General features: G+C 57.9%; 1 non-coding gene across 1 annotated transcript; it reads left to right on the top strand.

Moving 5' to 3' along the window:
- The first annotated feature begins 8,531 nt into the window (after nucleotides 1–8,531).
- Nucleotides 8,532–8,650, top strand: LOC131873778 (5S ribosomal RNA). The gene has a single exon (XR_009371677.1). It is a non-coding gene; the product is annotated as a 5S ribosomal RNA (ribosomal RNA).

The following is an 8,650-nucleotide window of genomic DNA, read 5'->3' as shown; positions in this document are numbered from 1 at the left end:
CTGGGAAGATTATCCCGTACGGAGCCCTTTACCCTCAGTCTCAAAGCCGAACCTACTCGCGAATGTTGAATCTGTGCAAAATGCGTCATGCGCGCTACCACCTCAATTGTGAGGCCACTCAGAGACATCCATTTCCCAAGCATATGCCCCCTACACACTTGGAGTGGCGCACCCCACACAGAAAATCCATCCTCGACCGCACAGAACAATTTTTCGTCGCCCGGCTCTCTCGCCAAGTGCCGACGAAGAACATCGCGTTGGAAGGAAAAGACGTGTGAAAGTCAGAACGTGCCATCAAGGAGCTCCGGTTCACATGCACATGGGAAGAACATCTCATACGGAACCCTTTACCCGAAAACTCCCAAATGACCCCGCTCATGACGCGTCTATCTGAATAGGCGACACCGTGCACGCAGCCACCTCAATTGTAAGGCAAGTCAGAGACATCCATTTCCTAGGTATATGCCCCCTATACAGATGAGCACATCTCGACTGATGCACAAATCATTCCCTTCGGAGCATGACTTGGGTAACCATTCTTCCTGACCACTGCGACCCTCCCGATGGGGGAACAGGACCCTTTGCGGGCCGGAGCACGACGACAAGGAGCCTCGGTTCACAGGAGCCTGGGAAGAACATCCCATATGGAACCCGGTTACTCGAAAACCACCGCACCATCGATGCTCGCGACAATCATGCCATGAGAGAGTGCACCGTGCATGCGACCGTGTAAGGCCACTCAGAGACATCCATTTCCCAGGCATATGCCCCCTACGCACTTTTTGTGGTGCACCCCACACGAACAATCCCGCCTCGACCAGCCTGAACAATTCCCCTCGCAAAGGAAGGCCTCGGCCTTAATCGCCCATGAAAAAATAGCTCGACGAGGCATGAAGCACCCACGGGAGCCGGAGCATGACGATGCAGAGTCTCGGTTCACAGGAGCCTAGGAAGAACATCCCGTACGGAACCCTTTACCCGAAAACATCCGAACCGCACATGCTCACGACAGTCCTGCCATTAGAGAATGCACCGTGCATGCGACCGAGTAAGGCCACTCAGAGACATCCATTTCCTAGGTATATGCCCCCTACGCACTTTTGGTGGTGCAACTCGCACGAACAGTCCCACCTCAACCCCGTAAACAACCTTTTTTGCCTCGAAGAGTTCGTCGGAGACGAAGAAGCAACCTTTAGTGCAACCATAGCACTCTTTTGTGCAACCGCCCAAACAACGCCCCCTCTACCCTCTGTCGAAACACTTGGCATTGCTACTCCCTAAGGTGAGCTTCTCCTCATAGGCAATTCCACTCTTATCCGGTCACGTTTGTGTGCCCGAATTTCGAAAGGCAACCTCCATGGGACATGGAAAAGAGTCGAGAAGAGAGCTCGCTCACGGGAGAGAGAAGCCAAGGAGACCACAAGAGTGCTGAGAGTGGGAGAGTGCTGAATAGGTGGGAGAAGCTTGCATGTATAAACAGAGATATATATCCAATTGCAACGAAGGAACGTGCCAAAGATCAAGAACAATGGTAGAAATGCTAGTAACGTGCACTTCGGGACCAACACATCACCGGAAGACAACCGCCAAACATCGAAAGAGTTGCAATGCTCTGCAACCTACGTGCAAAGCGGTCGCACACCGGGTAAGGGAGTGAGAGCCCCAAACATAGCTGGGCGAGGCGCTCACTCCGCTCTTTAATATCTTGTTAATACCGCCAAGGAAATGGCACAAGCACACACACACAAGCATCCTCAGAAGAGGACAGTTCGAGTGACAAGTCAAATCCAAGAGTTCTGAAGACTACCTCCAGGAACAATCAGGAACAAGACTGATTACAAGTCATCGAGTCTGTTACTGGGCGAACACGAGATGCGCATAGGAAATCGATCAGCCCTCACAATGGCCCAAGCCCAGAGATCGGACTGCTACGATTTACCCCAACAATCATCGTGCCACTCTTCACAGAGAGGTGATAGATGCCAACGAGCCCGCGCATAGCAATCGAGGTGTAAAAAGGGCATTGAAGGCAGGAAGCCTGGACGAAAGAGGCTACGAGGTCACCTCGAAGCGGTCTAAGAATCGGGCGCACGTGGGGCGACTACCAGTGCCAACCCCTTATCCCACGGTGCATCTGACACAAAGAAATTTCCAAGGCGACTAAGGAGCCTCCCCACATAGCAATCGAGGTGTGAGGTGACGGATGCAGCATTGATAGCAATCGAGGTGTGAGGTGAAGGATGCAGAAGTGAGAGCCGAGGGATGTAGCAGAGATAGCAATCGGGGTGTGTGATGCAGCAGAGATAGCAATCGAGGTGTGCGGCGAAGGGTGTGGTGGGAAGGGCCCAACAGCCAGATGCATGAAGTGACGGATGCAACAGTGATGACAACCGGGCTGTGAGGAGAGGAGGGATGCAACCAAGAAAGCAATCAGGGCTCAAGGCAAGGGATGCAGCAAGGATAGAAATCATGTTGTGAGGCGAGATTCCAAAGGCTAAACATGAGAGGCTGCAGGGTCGACTCAGAGAGGTCTATGCATGTGAGAGGCTGCAAGCAAGGTCGACTCGGAGAGGTCTATGCATCGGGTGCACTTGGGGCGACTACCAGTGCCAACCCCTTATCCCGCGATGCGTCTGACAAAGAGAACATTCCAAGGCGGCCGAGGAGGTTACTAGCCAAGGGATGCAGTAGCGATAACAGATATAGTTCCGCAGCGGCCGAGAAGACTCACCGCATAGGAATTGGGATGCGAGGCGAGGGATGCGGTGGGAAGGCCCCGACGGCTAAACGGAAGAGGCTGCAGGGCCGCCTTGGAATGGTCCAAGAATCGGACACGCTTGGGGTGACTACCAGTGACAACCCCTTATCCCGCGATGTGTCTGATATGAAGATTGTTCCAAGGTGGCCGAGGAGCCTCACCGCATAGTAATCGGGGTGCGAGGTGGGCTCCTGGGTGGGTGGGTGCTAGGGTGGGCTCCTGGGTGGGTGGGTGCTAGGGTGGGTTTCAAGGTGGACGCGAGGGCGGGTGCCAAGGTGGGTAAAAAGTTGGGTGTTAGGATGGGTGAGTGCTAGAGTGGGTGCCAAGGTGGGTGGGTGCTAAGGTGGATGCCAAGGTGGTTCACAAGGTGGGTGGGTTCTAGGGTGAGTTCCAAGGTGGGTCACAGGTTTAGTGCTAGGGTGGGTGTCAAGGCAGGTGTCGATGTGCCTGGGTGCTAGGGTGTGGATGCCAATGTGGGTCATAGGGTGGGTACTAGGGTGGGTTGCAATGTGGGTGCCAAGGTGGGTAACATGCTCGGTGGGTTCTAAATTGGGTGCCAGGGTGGGTGTGCACCCACCTTGCTTGAGGTGGGTGCCAAGGTGCCAGTGTGGGTGGGTGCTAAGGTGGATGCCAAGGTGGGTGAGAAGGTGGGTGATAGGTTGAGTGGTAGGATGGGTGGGTGCCAAGATGGGTCACAGGGTGGGTGCCGAGGTGGGTGGGTGCAAGGGTGGGTAGGTGCTAGGGTGGGTGTCAGGGTGGGTGGGTGCTAGGTTGGGTTCCAAGGTGGGTGCGAGGGTGAGTGTTGAGGTGGGTCACAGGTTAGGTGCTAGGATGGGTGAGTGCTAGGGTGCAAAGGTGCCAGGGTGGGTGCTAGGATGGGTCGATGCTAGGGTGAGTGGCAAGGTGGGTGCACAAGTGTCAAGGTGGGTGCCGAGGTGGGTGCCAAGTTGGGTTCCAAGGTGGGTGCCAAGTGGGCGACTGCTATGGTGGATGCCAAGGTGGGTCACGGGGTGGGTGCCAAGTTGCTAGGTTGGGTTCCAAGGTGGGTGCCAAGGTGGGTGCTAAGGTGCGTGGGTCACAGGGTGTGTCACAAAGTGGGTGCCAGGATGGGTGCGCACCCACACTGGCCAAGACAGGTGCGAGGGTGGGTTCCAAGGCCGGTCACAGGCTGGGTGCTAGGATGGGTGGGTGCCAAGGTGGGCACCAGGGTGGGTGTGCACCCACCCTGGCCAAGGTGGGTCACGGGGTGGGTCCTAGGGTGGGTCACGGGGTGGGTACTAAGGTGCATGCCAAGGTGGTTCATAGGGTGGGTGCCAAGGTGGGCACCAGGGTGGGTGTGCACCAACCCTAGCCATTTCGGAGCCCTCATTGGAGCACATTTTGGAGCCCTCCTTGGTGCGCATCGATGTTGCGCACCTCGGAGCGCACCCAGGGAAAACAAGGCAATTAACTCGACTTTCGACTTCGTGTGCACCTCGGAGCGCTCTCGGGTTCGCACCTCGGAGCACACTGAGGTGCGCAAAAAAACATTGAGAAGGTGTGCGCATCGAGGTGCCCACCCTGGTGAAGGTGCACGCGAGGTGCGCACCCGGGGCAAACCGGGCTCTGACTTCGTGCACGCCATGCTGCGCACCTTGGAGCACACTTCGGAGTGCTCAATGGTGCCCAACCCAGCCAAGGTGCCCACCACGGCGAAGGTGCACGCGAGGTGCGCACCCGGGGCAAACCGGGCTCCGACTTCATGCACGCCGCACCTTGGAGCACACTTCGGAGCGCTCCTTGGTGCGCACCATGGTGCCCACTAGGGCGCGCAACCCAGCCGAGGTGCCCACCCCGACGAAGGTGCACACGAGGTGCGCACCCGGGGCAAACCAGGCTCCGACTTCGTGCACACCATGGTGCCCACCAAGGCGCGCAACCCAGCCAAGGTGCCCACCGTGGCGAAGGTGCACGCGAGGTGCGCACCCGGGGCAAACCAGGCTCCGACTTCATGCACACTGCACCTTGGAGCACACTTCAGAGCGCTCCTTGGTGCACACCATGATGCCCACCAGGGCACGCAACCCAGCCGAGGTGCCCACCCTGGTGAAGGTGCACGTGAGGTGCGCACCTGGGGCAAACCGGGCTTCGACTTCGTGCCCACCATGGTGCCCATAAAGGCGCGCAACCCAGCCAAGGTGCCCACCGCGGTGAAGGTGCACGCGAGGTGCGCACCCGGGGCAAACCGGGTTCCGACTTTGTGCACGCCGCACCTTGGAGCACACCTCAGAGCGCTCCTTGGTGCGCACCATGGTGCCCACCAGGGCACGCAACCCAGCCAAGGTGTTCGCACCAAGGTGCCCACCCCGGCGAAGGTGTATGCGAGGTGCGCACCCGGGGCAAACCGGGCTCTGACTTCGTGCACGCCGCACCTTGGAGCACACATCGGGGCGCTCCCGGGTTCACACCAGCGTTGCGCACCATGGTGGGAACCTCGGAGCACACCAAGGTGGGCAGCGAGGTGCGCACCTTTGAGGCGATGCCTTCACTAATTTCCATAAAAGGCAAAAAAAAATGAGATTTTAAAATTTTTGTTTTGAAAGATAGTGAAAAAAAGGGAATGCTGGTGCCATCTTGAGCCCGCCCTGGTGCGCAGCCCAACCAAGGTGTGCGCACCAAGGTGCCCACCCTGGCGAAGGTGCGCGCCCGGGCAATTAACCCAACTTTCGACTTCGCGCTTGCCAGGGTGGGAGCGCACCCACCAACTAGGCCTGGGAAGAGCCAATGCGAGAAACCCCACCAAACGCTCCGACAAAAAAAAGAGGGGGCGCTCCAATAACCGCGCTTCGGAGCGCACCCAGGGCAAACCGGGCTCCTACTTTGTGCACGCCGCACCTTGGAGAACACTTCGAAGTGCTACTTGGTGCGCACCATGGTGCCCACCAGGGCGCGCAACCCAGCCAAGGTGTGCACACCAAGGTGCGCACCCGGGGCAAACCGGGCTCTGACTTCGTGCAAGCCACACCTTGGAGCACAGATTGGGGCGCTCCTGGGTTCGCACCAGCGTTGCGCATCGTGGTGGGCACCTCGGAGCACACCAAGGTGGGCAACGAGGTGCACACCTTTGATGCACTGCCTTCACTAATTTCCAGAAAAGGCAAAAAAAAACTAGATTTTAAAATTTCCATTTTGAAAGAGTGAAAAAAATGGAACGCAGGTGCCATCTTGAGCCCACACTGGTGCGCAGCCCAGGCAAGGCATGCACACCAAGGTGCCCACCCTGGTGAAGGTGCGCACCCGGGCAATTAACCCTAATTCCGACTTCGTGCGCATCAGGGTGGGTGCGCACCCAACAACCAAGCTTGGGAAGAGACAATGCGAGAAACCCCACCAAATGCTTCGACAAAAAAAGAGGGGGCGCTCCAATAACCCCGCTTCGGAGCGCAGTCGGGGCAAACCCAGCCAAGGTGCCCACCTCGACGAAGGTGCACGCGAGGTGCGCACCCGTGGCAAACCGGGCTCCGACAACGTGCATGCAGCACCTTGGAGCACACTTCGAAGCGCTCCCGGGTGCCCACCGGCATTTCGCACCGTGGTGGGCAGCGAGGTGCGCACCTTTGATGCGAACCCGGGCAATTAACCCTACTTCCGACTTCATGCGCGTCAGGGTGGGTGCACACCCAACAACCGGGCTTGGGAAGAGCCAATGCGAGAAACCCCACCAAACGCTCTGACAAAAAAAGAGGGGGCGCTCCAATAACCCCGCTTCGGAGCGCACCCAGGGCAAACCGGGCTCCGACTTCGTGCACACCGCACCTTGGAGAACACTTTGAAGCGCTCCTTTGATGCACTGCCTTCACTAATTTCCAGAAAAGGCAAAAAAAATTGAGATTTTAAAATTTTCGTTTTGAAAGATAGTGAAAAAAACGGAACGGAGGTGCCATCTTGAGCCTGCCCTGGTGCGCAGCCCAGGCAAGTTCTGGGCACCAAGGTGCCCACCCTAGCAGAGGTGCACGCCCGGGGCAAACTGGGCTCCGACTTCATGCACTGCATGGTGCCCACCAAGGCACGCAACCAAGCCAAGGTGCCCACTGCGGCGAAGGTGCACGTGAGGTGCGCACCCGAGGTGCGCACCCGGGGCAAACCGGGCTCCGACTTTGTGCACGCCGCACCTTGGAGCACACTTCAGAGCACTCCTTGGTGCGCACTAGGGTGCGCAACCCAGCCAAGGTCTGCACACCAATGTGCCCACCCCGACGAAGTTGCACGCGAGGTGCGCACCTGGGGCAAACCGGGCTCGGACTTCGTGCACGCCGCACCTTGGAGCACACATCAGAGCGCTCCCGGGTTCGCACCAGCATTGTGCACCTTTGATGCACTGCCTTCACTAATTTCCAGAAAAGAAAAAAAAAAATGAGATTTTAAAATTTCCGTTTTGAAAGATAGTGAAAAAAACGGAATGCAGGTGCCATCTTGAGCCCGCCCTGGTGCGCAGCCCAGGCAAGTTGTGCGCACCAAGGTGCCCACCCTGGCCAAGGTGGATCATGGGGTGTGTCCTAGGGTGGGTAACAGGGTGGGTACTAAGGTGCGTGCCAAGGTGGGTCATACGGTGGGTGCCAAGGTGGGCACCAGGGTGGGTGTGCACCAACCCTAGCCCGGGTAGGTCACGGGGTGGTTGTCGGGGTGGGCATCAAGGAGTCAAGGTGGGTGGCAAGTAGCCAAGTTGCGTGCCAAGGTGGGTGTCGAGGTGGGTGCCAAGGATCAAAGGTGGGTGCCAAGGAACCAAGGTGGGTGTCTGGGTAGGTGCCGAGGTGGGAGCTAGGGTGGGTCCCAAGGTGAGTGCAAAGGTGGGTGCCAGGGTCAAGGTGAGTGCCAATGTGGGTTCCAAGGTGCCAGGGTTAGGGTGAATGCCAAAGTGGGTTCAAAGGTGCTAAGTTGGGTGCGAGGTTGGGTGCCAGGGTGGGTGGGTGCCATGGTGTGCTAGGTGGAAGCCCGGGTGGGTCGGCATCCCATGGGTGTCGAGTTGGGTGCCTGATGGGTGCTTCTTGTCAAGTTTTAGTTGTCGGGACTCATTTCGAGCCTTAGAGGTCGTTTCTTGTCCGGTTGCCCTATCTTCGACCTGGGAACCCAATTTTGGTCCTTGGGTCCCATTTGTTTTTGTCTCGCATCCCACTTTTGGCCTGTGGCCTTTTCAGCGTCGATTCTCGTTTTGGGCATCAGAGCATGTTTCTTCTCCTAAAAACCAATATTTGTTTATTAAGTCTCGAAACACACTTTTGTTCTCGTGGACCCATCATGGGTCTTGGAACGCATTTGTGGTCCTTGGGTCCGATTTTGCATCCCGTAACTTGTTTTTGGTGCTTGATCCCTATTTTGGGTGCCCACCTTGCACCAAGTGTGCACCCAGGGCAAACCGAGTGCCTTGGTGCACTGGGGCAAGATCGAGCGTGCACCCGAGGCGCCCCGAACATGCACCAAGGTGCACTCGGCCCACATGTGAGCGCAAGTCATTGGGCCCAAGGTGGTGTGTGGGCACCGCGTTGCAGATGGGACACTGCACGCACTTGGGCGGGTCGGGTGCGCACACGACGCCCCGTCCAGGTGCACGCACGTAGGCCGGGCCCGGTGCACACCCGACACCCTAGCAAGGTGTGCGCACCCGGGCAGGGTTCACACTTGGCGAACAGGGCACACTTGGCAAGGGAGGGTGTGCACCTCGACGGGGGTGGGTGGCCGGGGTGGATTCGCACGTCAGTCGCGGTTTGCTAAGTACACACTGCGACAAGCTCATAACGGGTGCGATCATACCAGCGTTAGTGCACTGGATCCCATCAGAACTCCGCAGTTAGGCGTGCTTGGGCCGGAGTAGTACTGGGATGGGTGACCTCCCGGGAAGTCCCAATGTTGCACCCT

The sequence above is a fragment of the Cryptomeria japonica genome, chromosome 2, assembly GCF_030272615.1.
Source record: "Cryptomeria japonica chromosome 2, Sugi_1.0, whole genome shotgun sequence".
NCBI classification, from domain to species: Eukaryota; Viridiplantae; Streptophyta; class Pinopsida; order Cupressales; family Cupressaceae; genus Cryptomeria; species Cryptomeria japonica.
The sequence above is the reverse complement of the archived record's forward strand: the minus strand, read 5'-3'. Positions and strand labels throughout refer to the sequence as shown.